This window comes from Triturus cristatus, chromosome 7 (assembly GCF_964204655.1).
Source record: "Triturus cristatus chromosome 7, aTriCri1.1, whole genome shotgun sequence".
Classification (NCBI taxonomy): Eukaryota; Metazoa; Chordata; class Amphibia; order Caudata; family Salamandridae; genus Triturus; species Triturus cristatus.
In genome coordinates, this window is record NC_140590.1 from 1,768,381,716 (window position 1) to 1,768,402,912 (window position 21,197).

The window sequence follows — 21,197 nt, forward strand, 5'->3', positions numbered from 1 at the left end:
GAAGGAATGAGAGAGGAAGTGGTCCATCTTTCAAATGCTCCTTCAACACCTCAAAGAAACTGACCATACCAACCCCTGTGACTGGCATACCTTCAGTTCCTCATCTGCCTATTCTATGAAGAATGAAGTATTCCGCTGTTTCCTTTCATTTAAAACACATCCATGACAGCGGGAGTGATTCTCTCTAGACTTTGCTGGTCTCATTTGACCCCCTGATTATGCTTGTGTCACTGTTTGAACCCCAATAAATGAGATTACCAGATGGCTCCATGTCAGCAAAGACTCAGGGGCCGATTCCGATCCTGGAAAAACCAGGTACGAACCATCGGTCGGAGCGTTTTCTCCGTCAGACTCGTACCCGGTAAAAACACCCTACGAATTTGCAAATACGATTCGAACGGAAACACCATTTCCGCACGAATCGTAAAAAACACCGACCGACGAAAAAAATACATACGAATGTGATCCGGGACACCTCCGACGTAACGTCGGTACGCACTAAGGCTGCGTTTCACGAACCAGGAAGTACGATTCGTACCCACAGCAGTCCGAACGGCAATATTTTTACGGCACCCAAAAAGTGCCGGGAAAGCGAAGTACGCCACGAAACGAGCAGATTAGGGGGCCCGGTACGCGCCGTACCCCCCCCCCCGCCCCCGTAAGTAAGCACCGAACCCCCCCAGCCCCCCCGCGGATGTGCGGTGCGAACCCCCACCCCACCAGTGTAGGTACGGTGCAAACCCCCACCAGTGTAGGTACGGTGCGAACCCCCACCAGTGTAGGTACGGTGCGAACCCCCACCAGTGTAGGTACGGTGCGAACCCCCACCAGTGTAGGTACGGTGCGAACCCCCACCAGTGTAGGTACGGAGCGTACCCCAACCAGTGTAGGTACGGTGCAAACCCCCACCAGTGTAGGTACGGTGCGAACCTCCACCAGTGTAGGTACGGTGAGAACCCCCACCAGTGTAGGTACGGTGCGAACCCCCACCAGTGTAGGTACGGTGCGAACCCCCACCAGTGTAGGTACGGTGCGAACCCCCACCAGTGTAGGTACGGAGCGTACCCCCACCAGTGTAGGTACGGTGCGAACCCCCACCAGTGTAGGTACGGTGCGAACCCCCACCAGTGTAGGTACGGAGCGTACCCCCACCAGTGTAGGTACAGTGCGAACCCACACCAGTGTAGGTACGGTGCGAACCCCCACCAGTGTAGGTACGGAGCGAACCCCCACCAGTGTAGGTACGGTGCGAACCCCCACCAGTGTAGGTACGCGCTGGGGGTCCGCACCGTACCTACACTGGTGGGGGTTCGCACCATACCTACACTGGTGGGGTGGGGGTCTGCACTGTACGGTGTTTTTTCCATACCGTTGTACAATCGGCCGCACGGGACGGATCGTACTTGCGCGCTCGGACTTCATTTTTCCCATTCGTACGGAAAAACGTCCGGGGACGTGTCGGACACTTTTTCCGACCCGAGGGCGTGTGGGGGAATTTTCCCAATGCGATTCATATGGAGTTTTTCCCATCCGAATCGTACTTGCCAGTTTGTACGGTACTTGTACGATTCGTACGGAAAAAAATCCGGATACGATTTGTACGGGGAAAATGTTTCCAGGATCGGAATCGACCCCTCAGTGTTCCACTTGCTAGGCTCACTTTAACAACAGAATGAATCCTGGGAGGTGATTCAATTAAACTGCACATCTGAAAACAAATATTTGTTAAACAAAGACAAACACTGGATCATTGCACCCTCGATGACATCAGAGTCTTCTGCTAATCTCACTCAAAAAGTACCTTGGTTTCCAGTGCCACACAATGCATTCTAGCAGCCCAAACATGTGGCTGCAGAGCTCAGGGTGCGTTTCTCCACCACTCAATGTGGTGCCACCATTGCATGGCTGAGGCTGAGAGGACATCTATTCTAGGCCTAATATAATAAATTGACAACCATTGGTGGCATGTTTCAGTACAGTGAGATTGTAGCCCACTGTCACATGTACCCTTTTGTTGCTGCTGGAAAATGATTAAAGGTGAAGGGCATAAGATGCAGAGATTCTTCTGTCCCTGCCACAGGGCCTTGTTAAGACTAGTTCATGAAACACAGAGTTCTGCAGCTGACAAACAAGCTTTTTCAATACAATTGAACAGCAGAGGCAGGTTGGATGGCTTTGGCAGGAAAGGAGGACACACCTATGAAGAGTAGGTTTAACGTTCAAATAACAATGGCTGAATATTTGTCATTGAACAGGGCTGACATCACTCAGAAAGATGTCATCTATTAACTTCTGCACGTTCACTAAAGGTGGGCCAGTTTATTGAACTGATTTGTAGCAAGCCAACACTGCAAGTACTACAAACTGCACTGGACTGGATGCACAATGTCCTCATAACATGTAGGAACAGATTTAACAAGACTTTGTGCCAGTGCAGAGTCAAGCAAAGCAATGCAAAGCCTTATCTACTAAAATGGGAGACAGGGCTTGGTGGTGAAAAATAAAGCCTCCTTATTGTATTTTCCAGCACCTTTCCAATGTGTGCAAACTTTTAAAGTTTTTGTAAGCATAGCATCATGTACTGGAATAGCAACTTTCCAGGGTATGCTAAGCTAGATCGTGCCGAGGAGTGCACGTGGTGGTAGGCAGTCTGTTTGAGTATCGCGATTGGGAATAGAGCAGCAGCACCATATCTTAATAGATCCAGCTCTACGATGGTTTCTCCCCCCACAGTAGCGTAGCAAAGCAACTTTGATGACCGCGCTGCACTGAACATTCGTAAATATGCTCTGAAGTGGAATAGAAACACTACAGAAGATGCCCTGGGTGATTTCAAACAATTATTAGCAAAGCCAATAATTCAGTTCTTGGCAAACTGAAAATTATACTATACAGACTTCCAGCGCCCCCCCTCCGCAAGTCGTTGTTCCGACTTGCAGAGTAATGGTATACGGAATCACAACGCGGTCGTTGTAACGACCGCGTTGTGATTCCCTGCGGGGAAAAAGGCTGCGGGATATGGTCATACATTCGTCGGCGGTAGGTCAACAGTGTTGACTCGCCAAAGTGCAGTCAAGCCCAATTTGATGCAGGGTTTACCAGTCCTAATAGTATTAAAGTGCAATGGTGTAGTGCATTTTTCCCTCTTTTTAATATGTAGAAAGCTTCATAATGCATTATGGCCCTATTTTGCCTAAGTGGTCTCTAGCCTTTCCCTATATTTCCAAATATCAATACATCTTTTAGTAGCACCAACTCTCTTTGCATATGCTTCTTCAAATTTCCTTGTGCGTATCATTTTATTGAACCATTCTGGATAAGTAGGTATTTTAAAGACATCCGATTCTGAGGAATCAAAGAACGTGCTACAAGGGAGGCAATTGCCATAAATGTCTCCTCCCCTCTTGACATTGCAAGGTTTGCTCTCTGACTAGTGATACCAAACAGTGCTAGATCTGCTTCAGGATCCAATCTTTTCTGAACTCCACAGCTGAGAGCCGAGAAGATCCTTTCCCAAAATTGCCCTATCCTTGAGCAAGTAAAAAAAATGTGAAGCCAGCCTCCCTCGCCTGCTATCTGACAACAAAAACATCTATTCTTGGGGGCGTGGCTAGCAGCCGTATGGAATGGCTGCTGCCTAGGGAGGCTCCGGGATTGAAGAGACATCCCGGACGATCCGTTAAACAATCCGTCATTGAAACGCATCGAACTATCGTGATTTAGGCGTCGGAAGCGGTGGGGCACCCGTTGATCCCTCTACGAGATCCGTGCAGTGAAGTGTGCAGATCCTGCGTTGTATCTTTGAGACGCGGCCTGCATCGGCGGCTGGAGCCGGGGCCTTGAGTGGCACTTATACCCGGCAGGGAAGGCAGTGAACCACTGGCACCCGAAGAAAGGTGAATGCCTCTGAGGGGCTGGACTGTCAAGTGAGGCGCATACTTCTGGAGCACTGAACGGCAACGGCCTGCGGAGATCTATAACCGCTGGGGGAGCCTGCCATGCGGCGCTCTGCTCGCACCGCGTCGGGTCTCATCCCGGTGCCAGAATCAACGCCACCACAGTGTGTCCGGACAAGGAGACGACAGGGGAGTGTGCAGTAATGGCGGTACGGCAGGTGCGGGACTGAACTTGCTGACGCCGGCCACGTAGTGCCTTCGCCTCCCGTGATTAACAGCTGATTATGTGCCTAGCTGTCCAGCAGCTGCACCGGAGACGGCGCGTGGGGCCAGATACTAATTATGGAGTTGCACTCCCAGCCCTGAGGGAGTTAAAAGAGCTTTGTGTGAAGTAGAAGGTGTGTCTATCCTGCAGACCACCAGCCGCTCTGGAGGTGAGCAAACAGGAACAATATCCACTGACGGTGTGAGTGATAGGAATCTGCAGTAATTGATCTCTGGGGGTGCAGAGGGCTTGATTGGCCTGGTGAACTTGCACGAAACCCGTCATAGGGCCTAACACAATGGTGCTTTGCTTGGGTTTAGACTCTGCGGGGGGGGTCCCTCTTTGATGCAACTGTACATCTGCGGCAGGAAACCCAAAAGGCCGTGAGTGGCTCATAGTCACTGGGCAGGCAGCGGCGAATACTACCACGCACTCGACCCCCTTCTTGAGACTCTCCACTAGACTGACTGCAATGAGGGGCTGGGGCCAACGCACTGCACAGCAATTCAAATTAGATAAATATGCCTATGCCAAGGGCCAACCGGACATGGCAGAACGGACCGCCACACAAGACAAGAGCCTAGCTCCTGAGGAACAGGCAGAGGTCACGTTCCAGGATATCATGTCCGCCTTTAATAAAGTGCAAGCTACAGTGGGGACAATTTCCACAGACATCTCGCTCCTGCGTGCCAACTTCCAGAAAATGGCCACGAGAGTGACAGAAGTCGAAAATGTTACAACGTCTCTTTCCGCTGACATTGCGGTCCTGCAACGGTAAGTGTGCCAACTCAAAGCAGAACACAGAATAATGGCGGCGAAGCTGGATGATCAGGAGGGTCACTCGAGACGCAATAACATTTGAAATATTGGCGCACCGGAAGGTAAAGGGGGCCCAGCAATGGATTTATTTGTCGAGATCTCAGCAAGACCCAGCTCCAGCCTCGAGGACTGTCCAGTTTTTTCTCGGTGGAAAGGGCCCATCGCATACCGGGTGGCAAACCACGACCAGGGGCCCCACCCTGACCAATCTAAGCCCGCATCTTTAACTTTCGAGACCACGACGCCATACTACAAACGGCACGAGTGGCTTCTCCATTGTGGCTGGAGAACTCTGGAATCTCATTTATTCCGGACTACACGGCAGCCGTTACTAAACAAAGACGGAGCTTTCTGGTGGTTAAAAAAGAACTCAGACGCCGAGAGCTCAACTACTCCATGCTCTTCCCGGCGGGTTGTAGCGGACGGTAAATCATGGGGGCATATTATCAAGCTAGGCGATAAAATTATCGCCGCTTTAGCGGCAGAAAACTGCTGCTAAAACGGCGATAATGGGCTTGATAATATGCCCTTGAGAATTCCAATTGAAGCCCGTGTTAGATGTCCTTCACATCTAACATGGGCTTCAATTGGAATTCCATAGAGCATATTATCAAGCCCATTATCGCCATTTTAGCGGCAGTTTTCTGCCGCTAAAGCGGCGATAATTTTATCGCCTGACTTGATAATATGCCCCATGGTTCTTTGAGATGCCCGAGGAGGCCCACGACTTGCTGGAGGGATGGCGAACAGCCCAAGGGCCGTGAAGACCAAACAAGACACAACAACTACGCCGACTGAACGTTGCATCGCAGGGCTCGAGAGACACAGGCTCCACGGAGGAATTAACGCAGGCGTAGACCGGATAATGAGGACACAATGGGCTCCCATGTTCCAGATTTGTAGCGAGGAGGGAGGCAGCCATGGCGAGAAGGTGGGGTCATCTCATTTTCCCAACTTCAAGAGACGTATGAGATGGCATCATCGGTACATTACCGATATCTACAGAATAAACATGCGCTCTTGAAAGTTATTGCACCAGGCACAGATCTCTGCGAGTCTTCGCCACTTCAGGACAGACTGTTGATGGACTACGTGACCAAAAAAGCCATCTCCCTGACGTATCGTAAAATTGTAAACAACCAGCGGGGTCCCACGGCCACCTTCGTGAGAGATGGCAAACTGAGCTGGGAGAGCAGGCTGACACAGACTGGCAGGAAGCACTAACCTCCCCAAGAGAAGTGGCAATACCCTCTAAACTGCAACTGGCACAACTCAAAATACTACACTGCACATATTACATGAGGACGACGCTACACAAAATGGGTAGAGCTGACACCCCATTGTGTCTGACGGGCTGCGGGACACTGGGTACTTTCTATCATACCTTGTGGGACTGTCCCTGGGTTGTGCATTACTGGGAGGGTGTCATGGATACGATCACACAGGTTTGTGGGCCCGCTGTCTCCCCAGATCCCAGGAGATGTCTACTCAACATTTGGGAGCCGACGGATCTTAACCATGTGGCCCAGGACTAAGCGACTTTGGTTATGATGCTGGCTAAGCGCAACATAGCTCAGCTTTGGGGAGCGCAGGTCATCCCCACACTGCGGCAATGGTATAGCGACATGGATAGTGCAATGGTGGCTGAAAAGGTGTTTTTTGTCCACAGAGGGTGCCCCAAAAAATGGACTCGAGTACGGGAGAAGTGGAATACTTTTAGAGGAAATATAATTACCCCACCGCCTGAAGAGTCAGATCCAGACCAGAGCGAATAATAGACATGATCAAGGTTATTCTTGGGAGAACTGTCACTACTGTGTGTATACAAAGGTAGGGCATGTGAGAGATATGAACAATGCAAATTTAGAATGAAGTTGTATAGGTGATCGACACAACTGTGTATTTTGCACCTTATTTCAATTACGGATTCCAGTAATCAATATTACTTCATGTAAAAAACAATAAAAATGTTTTTTTTTTAAAACATCTATTCTCAAATACCGGTCATATCTTATGAAGCACTTTGGGGGTGTAGTATGCTATCCAGCATGAAAAAAAGCCATTCTGTTAAAATTGCCCGCTCTTAAGGCCTTACTACCTAGGGGCCGATTCCAATCTGGATCGGAAAGCTCTCCAACCGAGCCGGATCTGGAGTGGTTTCTGACTGAGCCGGACCCCTGCAGTCCGACCGAGCGAGTACAATGCGGCCGCATGCTGCCAGACTCGGTTCGGTCGGGCTCCTATAGAATTCAATGGGAGCCGGTCGTTCGACGCGTACATGGGCTCCCATTGACTGAATGGGTATGTCTCGCACAAGGGCCCCACCTACAGTGGGTACACGTCGGTGCCATCTGCACCGTACTTGCCTTTGCTGGGGAGACTTTTGGGTCTCCCCCTGTATCCGAGTCGTAAGGCTACGTGTGATGGGGTCCAACGCGGACCCCCAAAGGCAGCTTCCCGGACGTTTTGAAAGTCGAAAACTTCGGCTCGATCCGGCTGTCCGACGCGTACATCGTACTCGCTCGGTCATGAAATGTCTCCATTGCGCGTTGTGAATCGTGTCCATACGAGTCAGTTGGAGCGGCTCGGATCCGGAAAAGGTTCAGTCGGAACACACGTGTACACTCGCATCGTACTTGCTCGCTCGTACAGGTGTCCGAGTCGGTCATGAAACATGCGTCCGACTTGTACCTTTTTCCCACCAGATCGCGTTCGGAGCCCTTGCGAGCGAGATTGGAATCGACCCCTTAGTTGTGATTTGGCCTGCCAGTTGCGATTAGAGAACATACATTGTGTCTCCTGGGTGACTTTTTCTAAAATATTATTGACCACCATTGATTCACCTTGGGAGCGTAAAAGACGGTCCCAATTTCCCACCCCTCTTAACTTTGCTCCGAATAGAGCAGTCACAAATAAAGTTGGACCAGAACTAGATGGGAGGCTGTACTTATTCAATAAATAATAAATCTGTATATATTCATAAAAGAGAAGCTTACTTTGAACTCCACATCTAGCCGAGACCTTTTGCCAAGTAATCACTATGTCTCCCACTAGAAAATGCCCTAGCTCTTTCAAACCACAGGTGTTCCAGGACCTTAAGGTGTCGATTCCGATCCTGGAAAAACCGGGTACGAATCGTCGGACGGAGCGTTTTCTCCTGGGAAAAACACCTTACAAACATGCAAGTACGATTCATACAGAAACACCATTTCCGTACAAATCGTAAAAAACACCGACCGACTAAAAAATCCATACGAATGTGATCCGGGACAGCGCATACGCGACATTTGCATGGAGTTAGGCAGCTTTTTACGTACCAGCAAGTACGATTCGTACCGACAGCACTCCGGACGGCAATATTTTTACGGGACCCAAAAAGTGCCGGAAAAGCTAAGTACGCCGCGATGCGTGAGGTGAAGGGGGGCCGGTAAGTGCCGTATGGACGGTGCGTACCCCCACCCCCGTATGTACGGTGCGTACCCCCACCCCCCCGTATGGACGGTGCATACCCCCACCGTATGGACTGTGCGTACCCCCACCCCCCGTATGTACGGTGCGTACCCCCACCCCCCGTATGGAAGGTGCGTACCCCCACCCCCGTATGGAAGGTACGGACCCCCAGCGCATCCATACGGGGGTGGGGGTATGCACCGTACATACGGGGGTGGGGGTACGCACTGTCCATACGGGGGGGTGGGGGTACGCACCGTCCATTCGGGGTGGGGGTACACACCGTACATACGGGGGGGGGTATGTGCTGGGGGTAAGTCACGTACATAGGGGGGGGGTACTGCGCGTATGCGGACACATGTTTGGACGTCTCCATGGTTGCTATAGAAGTTTGCTCCGTACGGTGTTTTTTCCATACGGTTGTACATTCTGAAGGACGGGACGGATCGTACTTGCGCGCTCGGACTTCAGTTTTCCGAATCGTATGTAAAACTGTCCGGGGACGTGTCGGGGAATTTTCCCAATGCGATTCGTATGTAGTTTTTCACATACGAATCGTACTTGCCAGTTTGTACAGGACTTGTACGATTCGTACGTAAAAAAATACGGATACGATTCGTACAGGGAATATTATTAACGGATCGGAATCGGCACCTAAATGTCTAGTCTGTATTTGGAGGCCCAGAAGTTTACATTCACCTAGTTTTCAGTAGTAAAACCCTGTGGAGCAAGCCTGCTTTGAGTAAAAAGTCTGAAGTCTAAAAGAATATTCCTGCAAGGTCTTATACCTCGTTTTTTAGGTGCGTTCAGGTGTTTTTTAAAATGCTGGAATCTGCGAGCCAGCCTCCTGCATCATTTTGTCCAAAAGAAGTTATCAACTGATCCCCTGGAGTCAACTAAACAGGCTGTTAGATCTAAAATGGCTGCTTCATAATATGTATGAACTTGCGGAAGTGCAAACCCACCCTGATTAATATCAAGTTGAAGCACTGAATGTTTTACCATTGGTGCCTTCTTACTCCATACAAACTCTCTGAACATCGTTGCTAACTAATTTAAATAAATCATAATGTTTTTTATAGGGATGTTTGTAAAAAGAAAAACAAGTAATGGTAGAATGGACATTTTTATAAGGGCCACACGGCCTATCAATGTAAGGTGTAGTAACAACCATTCTTCTAGCAATATTTTAATTCTATTCCGCATGGCTTCATAGTTTAATTCATAAAGTTCTCAATATTAATTAGTAACATATCCCTAAACATCGGATTGGTTTAGGATCAAGGGCTTATCGCTTAAGATTTTCAGGGAGAAAGTCACTTGCAGTATTAATAGTTAAAATCTCAAACTTGTTATGATTAATTTGATATCCTCTGATCAATTTGGATTGAATACATTTTGCTAGTGATAGCTCTAAATTCTGCCTTTCTGACAAAGATAGAGCATGATGTCATCCGCAAACAGCTTTAATTTTGCAAATCTTAATATTGGTGCTCTGATCACCATATTGCTATGAATTTTGGTGGCCCGGGGATCAATACAAAAGGTAAAAAAGCACTGGAGAGAAAGGGGTACCCTTGCCTGGTTAACATTAACTATCCCCGCCAGGTTAGAATTAATAAAAACCTTGATGAAATTAAATGAAATGAAAGGTGGCATTTATAAAGCGCAAACTGTCACTCCAAAAGGAGCCTCCTGGCGCTGTACAGATAACAAACTTAGCAGTGGAGAATGGAGACCAAGATCAGGGCTAGGCAAAGTTCGTCGGGTGCTCCATAGATCCAGGTCTTTAGGACCTTTCTAAACTGCTTTTCAGATTCTATCGATCTCAATTTGTATGGCATAAGATTCCAAGCCTTTGCACCTAACACAGTTGCAGACTTACCTCCCTGCGTTTTCAGTTTAAAACCAGGCGGTTTGAGTAGGTTTGCAGATGCAGATCTGAGTGTCCTCGTTGTAGTGTATGGTGTGAATCTTGTAGAGAGATATACTGGACCCATTAGGCAAATAGCTCTGAAGGTAGTGACAATGAGTTTGAATATAATTCTCTTTTGTAGCAGGAGCCAGTGAAGAGTTTTTAGTGCTGCTGAAGCTGAAGCCCTCCGGGGAAGTTTTAAAACCAATCTGGCTGCTGCGTGCTGCACTTCCTGGGTAGATTTATTGACCCCTGCCAGGAGGCTGTTGCAGTAGTCTAGGCGCAAAAGTATTAGCGCCACCGCCACGGTTTTCCTCGCAGAAAGCGGAATCAAATCAAAGGATTTTTTCATGGTTTTAATTAGCCAAAGCATGTTCCCACCACCTTAAGTGCATGGGGTTTGAAGGAAAGAGAGGAGTCAAACCACACCCCTAGGTTTTTGGCCACCTCCACAGTGTATGGAGGGGCTGCTGCATCTTCCGGCCACCAAACCTTGGGTTGAAACGGGTTATCTTTTCCTATCAGCAGAATTTCAGTCTTATCCGTGATACATCGGAGGTGATTGTTTTTTATCCATTTGATGACCTCCGTAAGATAGGATTTGAAGTTTGCTTCACCTTCCGTGAAGTTTTTATCAAGGGGCAGGATCAGCTGAGTGTCGTAAGCGTTGTTTCAATCGCATAACCCAAAATGAGGGAAATAAGCGGGGCCATGTATATATTAAATAGAAGTGGGCTAAGTGAGGAGCGCTGTTGGACTCCCGTGGTGACGGTGCGTTCTGAGGAAAGGAAGGTGCCAAGGGAGACTGCTTGCCTCCGATTGGACAGAAGGACGGGATCCAAGCCAGTGCTGTGTCAGAAACGCCACAAGATTTTAGTCTGGCCAAGAGGATGTCATGAGAGATGGTATCAAAAGCGGCAGACAAATTGAGAAGGATCCGCACTGCCTTCCTGCCATTATCTGTGATGAATTTCAGAGTGTTTCGGGCGAAAGCCAGATTTTTGAGGGTTTAAAATCTGGGCTGTTTCGGAGAAATTAGAAAGTTCCTTATAGACCATTCTTTCAGTGATTTTACCCAAAATGGGCATTAAGGATATAGTCCTATAATTAGAAATATTAGATGGGTCAATATTTTTTTTTTCTTTAGTGGCTTCACTATAGCAAATTTCCACTCATCAAGCACCATGCCGGAGGCAAGAGAGGAATTCAAAATGTAATTAATCACAGGATTTACTATATCCATGATATGATGTAGTGTCGTTGGGGGGCACGCATCCAATGGCGAACCCGATTTACAGGCTAAAATAGCTTTCTGTGTCTGTGAAAGAGTGACAGTTTGAAAGGCATGAAGGACGGGCATATCATGCCTGTAATCCAGCTCATGTTCATTAACGGGTTCTTGTGAGCTTGAAGTTCCAAAATCCTTTTGGATACCTTTTGGATATTCTTGATCTTGTCCTCAAAATATGTTGCAATATCATTGCAAAGAGTATGAGAGGGAGGAACTTCTGAGTGTAAGGCTTTGGGGTCAATAAAGGATTTTACGGTTGCAAATATCCCTTTTTGGTTTTGCTTCGCCATAGCTATTCTGTTCCCAGAATAATCTTTGTTTGCTAATTTAATAGCTGAGTGGTATGGTTTCCTGGAGGTTTTAAAGATATGTAAAATGGCTACCTCATAATCCCTTCTTCATCTACGTTCTAGTTGTTTACAGTATAGATGTTGCTTCGCTAGGTCTTTAGTAAACCATGGGTCATTGTGTGATTTTATTTTACCCCTTCTGGTAGTGTGCTTAGATGGAATTAATTCCTCACTTATGGCCGTTATCCAAGTGTGGAAGCGGTGGGAATCCTCCGCTGGCTCACCAGTAAGAGTTCACGTGTTTTCTTGGGCTATTATGGGCAGATTGGGGTTAGTGGCTAGCAGATGCCATTTACGCCTCTGCGCCGCCATAGGACTGTTCATGGCTGCCTGTACAGTCTTGGGTATTAAGATGGCCAGGGGGATAAAAGTAATGGTCTGACCAAGCCTGCGGGGTAGGTGCCTCTATTCGAAGTGAGGTGAAGTTGGAGCAGACTCCGTCCAACGTATGTCCTGCCTTGTGTGTCGGTGCCTTAACCAGTTGATTCAGGCCAAGGGAAGTGATTGTTTCCAGGAAGGTGGTGACCCCAGGGTTGTTACCACATTCTAAGTGTAGATATATCTCAGAGCATGGTAAAGTTGGCGTACCTAAACAGAGCGTGACTGAGTGTTTCCCCTAATGAGTTAAGGAAGGTACTGCTATTGCCAGGAGGGCGATAGATGAAAGCCCCAGAGAATGAGAATGATCCATTTATAGCGCAGCAGAAGCCGAGGCTTTCTGCACCCTTGAGCGCGTGTAAGTTAAAGTTTTTCCATTGTAGTGAGTCTCTGTGAATAATGGCCAACCCTCCCCCACTACTGACCTCTCTGTCCTTCCTACAGATCATATAGTTAGGGGGCAATGCAACTGCAATATCTGGGTTACAGTCTTCTTTTAGCCAAGTTTCCGTTATATATAGAAGTCTAATTCTTTTTCTGTGATTAGCTCTCTGATGTCAAGTGAATGTTTAACTAGGGAATGTACATTAATTAGTCCCCCCTTTATTACCGCCTGATGGTTAACTACTTTGGTTTTTACCATTGTGTGTTTGATTTCAGCAAGTGGCAACTGTGCTCGGCATTCCCAGCAGGTAGCAGGGCCTCTAATTTTGTCTACATCTATATAATGTCCGCACTTATTTTCAATATTTAAATTCCTTAAATGCCTTAAGAGAGTCGGCGAAAGTACCTTATCTGATTGAAAACCAGCTACATGGCTGGTGCTGGACGTGCTCCGGACACGGACGGGGGCAGACAGGCTTGCCTTTGGCTTTGGATAAATATTCCATAACATTTGTGTGACCTGGGGAGAACCCCATACCTACCCAGACTGTAGAAAAGAGCATCCTAATTCACCAAATCGAACGCCTTTTCGTATATCATCATAACAAGAGCTGGAGTACTATTAAAAAGTCAAGTGCCTGTACTAAAAGCTCTGAGTTTGTGGACATTAATCTCTCTACGACAAACCCTATCTGATCCCTATGAATCACTACTTGTGCCAAAGGAGTTAAACCATGTGCCACATTTTTCGGAAAAAGTTTATAGTCAGAGTTTAGTAGACTGATTGGTCTAGAGTAATTAATATCCCTAGGATTTTTCCACTTCTTTCTAAACTGGCACAGATGGATTCTTTAAAAGCTGTGGGGACCAAGCCACCTGCTTTGACATAATTAAAAATCTCAACCAGAAAGGGTGTTAAATTCTTAGCAAAGACCTTATAAAATTCTGTTGGTAACCCATCATTGCCACATGCTTTTCCTCCCGCCATTGATGCAGGGGCTGCCAGAACTTCTGCTTCTGATATATTGCCTTAAATCTCCTCAACCTGAGTATTTGATCAGTACGGGAGATTGACATTCTCAAAGTATTGTTGGATTGCCTCTTGCCCAACCATGTATTTGGTAGCATATAGCTGATCATAATGCTCCTAAAACACTTGGGCAAACTTGTCCTTGTCAGTCACCAGGACTCTAGTACCAGGATCTAATACTTCAGTGATTAAGGCTGCTTCCTGTTTTACCTTAGTTGACCAAGCTAGCAGTTTGCCTATCATTTGACGCTCTTCGTATGCTCGCTGCTGGAATGCCTGGAAGCTATTCATTTTTTCTATGAGAAACAGCTCTCTTAGTTCCTTTATTGCTTTATCAAGCTGCCCTCCAACTGTCTCATTTTCTCGTAAAGAGGCATTTTTCTGCAGCAAGGCAGGATCAACTGGCAACTGAACTTTGGCTATGTCAGTCCTCTGATTTTTGAACTGAGCGGCCATAAAGGCGACCAACTCTCCACGGATTGAAGCCTTGAAAGCCCCCATACTGAAAAGAGTTCCGCTGTACCCTTATTGGCCTGAAAAAAATCTTGTATCCATTCTCTTATGTCTGTTATACATTGTTGATTTGAGAGAAGGAATCAATCCATCTGCCAGCTGAATATTATCCTCCTACCCTCCTCTATTTCTATGTCGAAAGACCAGAGACCAAAGAATGGTCTGAAAATGAATTGGCCCCCATTTCTGAGCAAATACATTTCAAAGAGCAAGATGTTAAAGAAAAATCAATTTGGGAGTAGCAGGTATATTCTAGTACTTCCCTATCGGCTCTACGCCAGGGATCAAGTAACTGATGGATATTGTGTAATGATATCTAAAAAAAAAATTGTCTTTGATTTCAGTTGTTTTTTTGTTTTTATTTGAAGGGTTCTTTGTCGAGTCTTGAATATAGTTAAAGTCCCCTCCAAAAATATTTTGCCCTGCAGCCCCTCTAAGTAGCTCATTAATACTAGCCACAGATGTGGGGTCATCAGTAATTGGGCCGTAGTAATTGGCGACATTTAGAATAGTCCAGTTTAAATTCTCCATCACCCATAGCCATCGCCCATGAGGATCCCTGTGAATTTGGACAAACTCCCAGTCTAGCCCCCGATTAAAATATATAACAACACCCTTTATTGCCATCCCTGCTGAGGCAAAAAAACTTTCAAAAATGATTTAGGGATAAAGTGTTTTAGAGTATTTGTTTTCAGATGATTTTCTTGAAGAAAAAGGACTTGTGTTGAAAAAGAAGCTAACCATCTTATTATTCCTCCATACTTTTGTTTGTTCAATACTCCAATTGCATTGACTGAAATTATCCGACATTTGATACCCATCTCTATAATTAATGCCTAGATGTAATGATACTCGCTTCAGCACCCTATTTTCCTGCCACCTAACTACTATGATTCTGCTAATTTTTCCTTTTTTGCACCACCAACCCACCTCTTCCCACCCCGCCCACACCCTCCCCTCCCCTAGAGATGGGCAATGGACCCGCAAGACCCCTCTCCTCCCTTCCCAGCAGCTCTTATGGGGCGCCTTAGTGCTGCACCCTAAGTGACCCCTCCCCCCACCTCAACAACCCTTCACAGTAATTTAGTGATTCTATTCTAATTTGCGGAGGAGATTTCTCTCAGCAGGTCCTGGGCTTCCTCTATATTCGCAAACATATGTAACTTGCCTCTCACAAGCACTCTTAGCTTCGACTGATGAGCTATTGAGGCCTGAGCACCTTGTACCTTAAAAAGATATAGCATTTTGACAAACTGTTTTCGCCGACGTGCAGCAGCTGCCGGCATGTCAGCAAAAATCCAACAACTGTATACATCATTAATCAAAAATTGTCTCTGCTGGATTGCTTTGGTTAATATCTTTTCTTTGATATGGTAATCAGCAAAGTTAATCAAAATAGTTTGTGATAGTTTTGAATTCGACAGGGGGTGTGAGGACACCGTCAACAAACCAAAGGCACCAAAACCACCCCCCACCCACCACGAAGGAACTGGAGGAAGGTTACCAACGAGCAACTGAACTCACCCTAAACAAACCCACCTGGACACCTGATGCAAACATCGCAGCCACAGGACTCCACACCTGGATCTGCAACTGCGCGGATAAGCTTGCCTCGCTACGCAACCCCAGCAAACAGCGCCCAAGGAAAGTCACCTGGTTAATCACCAATCTCCAAGAAACCAGGCGCACCTGCAGACGTCTGGAGAAAAACTGGAGAAACACCAAGAAAACTGATAACTACTCTACCTACAAGGACGCCATGACTCACTACCACCACCAAATCAGAACAACCAAACGGAATTTCATCCACAAAAAAATCATCGCCAACTCCACGAACTGCAAGAAACTTTTCAGTGTCATTTGGGACTTCATCAACCCACGCAGCGAAGCCACAGACATCACCCCATCCCAAGACCTCTGCGACAAGCTTGGAACCTACTTCTACCTCAAGATCAGGACACTCTGCGTCAACTTCTTCGACCACACTCATGACACCTCAGCCGGCCCCCCGCCCCCCAGAGACACTGGCCAGCCCACCATCTCCAGCTGGACACCAATCACGACGAGGACACCGCCACCAAGGTCAACGCCGTCACCTCCAGCTGCTTCAACACCCTCTGCATCCTTTGAAAGACCTTCAAATGGATCCCCCTGAGTCAAGGAAGACAGTCATCCATGCACTCATCACCAGCAAACTGGAAAACAGAAATGCTCTCTACTCCGGCATCAATGAGACCCTTCGTCGCAAACTCCAGACGATACAGAACACCGCGGCCAAACTCGTCCTTGGCATCCCCCGGCACGAACACATCAGCCAACACTTGTGGAGACTCCACTGGCTCCCATGGAGAAGAGAGTCACCTCACTCACACCTACAAATGCCTTCACAACAACGGACCCAAATACCTCAATGACAGAATAAACTTCCAGGTACCCAAAAGAAACCTCCGATCTGCCAACCTCGCACTAGCTGAGACCCCGCACATCCACAGAGCCAGAGCAGGCGGAAGATCCTTCTCCCACATTGCAGCCAAAACCTGGAACGAGCTACCAGCAGACATCAGATGCGCCCCCTCCCTGAACACTTTCAGGATGGCCCTCAAGACCTGGCTGTTCGGCTGAATTGGATCTGCGCACCCCCCCGCCTTGAGACCCTCACGGGTGAGTAGCGCGCTTACAAATCCCTGACTTATTTATTGATTGATTGAATGAACAGCACGCCGTATCGAATGGATGACACAGCGATGGCGACGAGGTCTTGAGGCTTTTCACAGGCGGCGCTCCCCGAGGCAGACAATTACCGGGAACTGAATTCCACGCCTCCTTCTCGCCTTCTTGGCTCTTGTGTTTGACTGAGGCTGATGGCTGACGCCTGATGCCTGACGGTGGAATTATGAGGAAAGCTTCAGCTCGGTTTGGCAGAAAGATGAGCCCGTGAAGCGCCTTGTATGTGGAGAGCGAGCGGGGAGGAGGTGAGCTTTTCTGCATTTTTTTGGCTATTTCTTGGCTTTTTTCCTGGCGTAGAAGTCTAAAGGACCCACAGGGACCAAGGGCAGACACCCTGCAAGGAAACCTGAGAGGGAGAAGTGAGTGAAGTTGCCCATTCCACTATAGTTCGGACGGTGGTTCTGGACACCCGTCTTCTACCCCTGCAGGAGTATTGCCATAACTTTGCCTGGGATTGTAGTCAAAGGAGCAGAACAAAGGAGTGGATAAAGAGAACAAGAAATAAGTAACTCTAAAGAAGGAAACAAAAGAAAAAAAAATTACAAAGAGCTGGGCTGAGTCATCGGAGGACTGAGTATAATCCTGGATTTACTCGGATTGCTTAAACCTGGGGGCTGTTGCTGGAAGAGGCCCCTACTTTCAAAGGTGAAAATGGGAAAGCACTGAATGCTGTCAAATCTAATGGCTGAAGTTGATTCAGCTGTGGGCCTCAAGCAAAAACGCGGTTAGCTCAATCGAAGGCCGTATCAGCCGCGGCAAGAGCAGTGCATGATCTAAAAACAAGACCCGGCTGTATTATAAATTCTAGCTTTGAGAGCTCGGAAGAGGAGCCACCAAAACCCAACCAGGACTTTGGTGCAAGGGATCCAGTTAGGGAGAAGATAGCATGGGGGGCCAGAGGAAGGAACAAGAGCAAAGGAAGAACCGGACCCTGATGACAAAATATTGGAAAATCTTGATCCAACTGTCAGGAGGATGGAAAGAAAAACACTAAGGATTATCCACTATTTTCAAAAGGCAGGGCATCCCTGGCCACTCAGACTGCATCAGCGAGACTACAAGGGCCTCTTGATGGGACACAAACAAGTCCCCCTCAAAATATGCAACCCCCCCACAGGACAATCAGCTACCCTTTAAGAAAAGGGCACATATAGCTCCCTTCATAAGGTCATCAACCCCTCCATGGACCTGCAGCAGCAGTATCAGGCATTTACATCATTGCCACAGTCACAGTCATGACTACAGTTGCCTCTACAGGGCTTACTCCTCCACTTTTGTTGATCTTATTTTTGTTGGCTTTTGGACTTAGTGCCCCTTACCACTGCTAACCAGGGCTAAAGTGTGTGTGCTCTCTGCTCTAAACATGGTAAAATTAGCTTACACCCACTTGGCACATTTAATTTACTTGTGGGTCCCTAGTCAAGTGGAACCACATGTACGCAGGGACTGTGAAATAAATTCAACTGGTGGGCCTGCAGCACCTATAGTACAACCCACTTAAGTAGCTTTTTAAAACATGTCTCAGGTTGGCCATTGCTACCTGTGTGGGCAGTTTTAAACTGCCATTTTGACCTGGCAAAATAAACCTTTTGCCTACCTTATGACTTCCTTTCTCATATGTCACACCTACGGTTGGCCTGAACAGCCAAAAGGACAGGGTGCAGTGTATTCAAAAAGTTTTAAGTGGTCTGATACTGAAAAGTCCTGCCTCTCCCATGGGAGAATATTGGGTTAACTTGTTGCAGTCAATAAGGGATGACTTTAAATTGGGAGCAGAGAGGAATGTTGAGTTTGATGTCTAAAGTATTGTAATTTGAAGCCCTCTTTAATGGTAAAGTTGGATGTTAAATCACAGTTCTGGAAATGTAACTTTTAGAAAGTTGTCATTTTCTTGTCCCAAACATTTAGTGCTTGTTGCCTGTATCCTGGGTCTCATGACTCGGTGTAGCTGGCAGTTGGTCTTTGCGTATTGCTCCCAGACAGTGAGACAAAGGGAAAATAGGTGTTGGCAGGATGGGCCATCTCTGACTTGATGACAGGGAGGACCTGCCACCTACCACACTTGTAAGCGTAGGGTTTGACATTAGTCTTTTGTGTCCCCAGACAAGTTGGGGCTAGGGCAGAGAGGCAGTAAATTACAAACACTTCTGTGGTGGAAACCTCCACAACCTTCTTGTACTTCAAAACTGGTGCCAGTTATAAACAATTGGACACTCACACCCTACTCTTCAGTACACCTCTGGATCTGTAGAAGACTCAGAAGGACTGGTGTGCTGGTCTTTCAGAAAGACTGCAACTATGTTTCCCTGTTGCTCTGCTGCCTGAGTGAGAAGGACTGGACCTGCATCTTGATTCCAGGTTAATCCGAGTGACTCGAAGGACTAACATGCTGGCCTTTTGATCTGAACCTCAGGGACAGAACATGCCCCAACCACCTTGAGCCCAGCACCTTGACTCTGTCTGCTGTGACTCTTGCCCCTCAAGTGGTTCCACCCCAATCCTGGACGATTGGAAGAGGGTCTGATGGTGCTCTGCTAGCCCAGCTGTGGTCTTGTGAACGGAACTGACGCAGCACGATGCACCTCCTCGCACCTTCACTTCAGAACTGCTGCAGTGAAAAACATCACAGACTCTGGACTTCAATCGCAGACTGTAGTCTCCTCAGATATACTGCTATACATCCTCAATTCAGGGCATCACATAGCAAGTTCCTTGTCGACAGCCTCCTCGACAATGACAGAGAACTTTGTATTGCAGCCCTGCAGCTTCTTCGTAACTGCCAGTGCATGAAGCATCGTCGATGCAGGACTTCGCATTGCACACTCTTCATCGATGGCATCCTGGATAGCGATGTAGGACTCCGCATCACAGCATCTCAGCTCCTTGGAACCTCCACTGCTCGACGAATCCTCACCTCGGGATCCCACATCACTCTGCAACCAGGATTTAAGGGGCTCTTTTCAGTGGGCCTAACCTGGTCCTTCTATCCGGCCTGCACTGCATCGTGGTTGGTCTGAACTTGTGACTTTGTACCCGACGGGCACAACCAAATTGCATATCCCCAGTTCTACTGATTAGATTTCTGTTGTTTTGATCTCAAATCATTTATTACATTTTACTGCATTTTTCTCACTTGGGAGCCCATTAGAATGGCGGGAGGATTTTAGTCCGCCCGCCACCCTAGCGGTGCTGGGACCAGCCGCCAGTGGTACGGCGGTCCCGCACCTGCAATTAGGATGCCACCGCCACCGTGGCGGTGGCATCCTCCACTCCCAGCATTGTCATGCACAAGGTGACAGGCACCGCGAGGTGCGTGCCACCATGTCCTTGACAATGCAGAGGGGTACCATAGGTAGCACCCCCTGTGCACCCCCCACTCCTCCCGAACACCCTGGGGGCCCGCAACAGGCCCCCAAAGACAAAACCGCCTGCCATTCCATGGCGGAGTCTCCACTATGGAAAGGCAGTTTACCGCCATGATGATAATATGGATGGTGGTGCCTGCAAGGCACAGCCACCATATTCCTGGGCTTTTCCGCCCGGTAGGCAATCGAGCGGATTGCCTACCAGCGGAAAACCGGCGGACGGTCTCCCCGCCATCGTAATGTGGGGAATAGTCATGCGGGCGGTGGATTTTAGCGGGCAGATCGCCATCGCCATATGGGCGGTGGCAATCCGCCCGCTATCGTAGTGACTCCCTTGGTGTGGGATTTTTCTTATATTTTGTTTTCACTTTACTACTGTTTGAAGTGCAGCATAAATACCTTTCACATTGTCTCTAAGTTAAGCCTGAATGCTTTGTGTCAAGCTACCATAGGGTTAAGCACAAGTTAATTTGGGATTTGCTTATGTTTTACCCTGACAGAGATTGTCGTTGGTGCTTGAGTAGGGTTTCACCCCCTTCAATTAGTAAACCAATTGCCAACAGTATGTATGTATGTATGCATTATTGTTTTTAGGGCTGGTATTAACCAATACTTTTTGATTTTATTAAAAGCATTATATAAAATATTGATTTATAGGATCTTTCATAGAGTCTTCTATAACCATTGGTCTGTTCATTGTGTCATTCACATTTTTCTTTCTCCCAACACGGCATAAAGCGCGGGGCAATGGGTTAACCCACTTCAGCCAATATGTAGCTGAGTGATAAATTCTGCCCTTTCACAAAGAGCATAT

At 47.5% G+C, this 21,197-nt stretch overlaps 1 protein-coding gene across 1 annotated transcript in view; it reads right to left on the reverse strand.

Annotated features, from left to right (window-relative positions):
* The window catches only part of LOC146813029 (killer cell lectin-like receptor subfamily B member 1A), a 125,618-nt gene that overhangs the window by 38,453 nt on the left and 65,968 nt on the right, over positions 1 to 21,197 (reverse strand). The window lies entirely within an intron of this gene.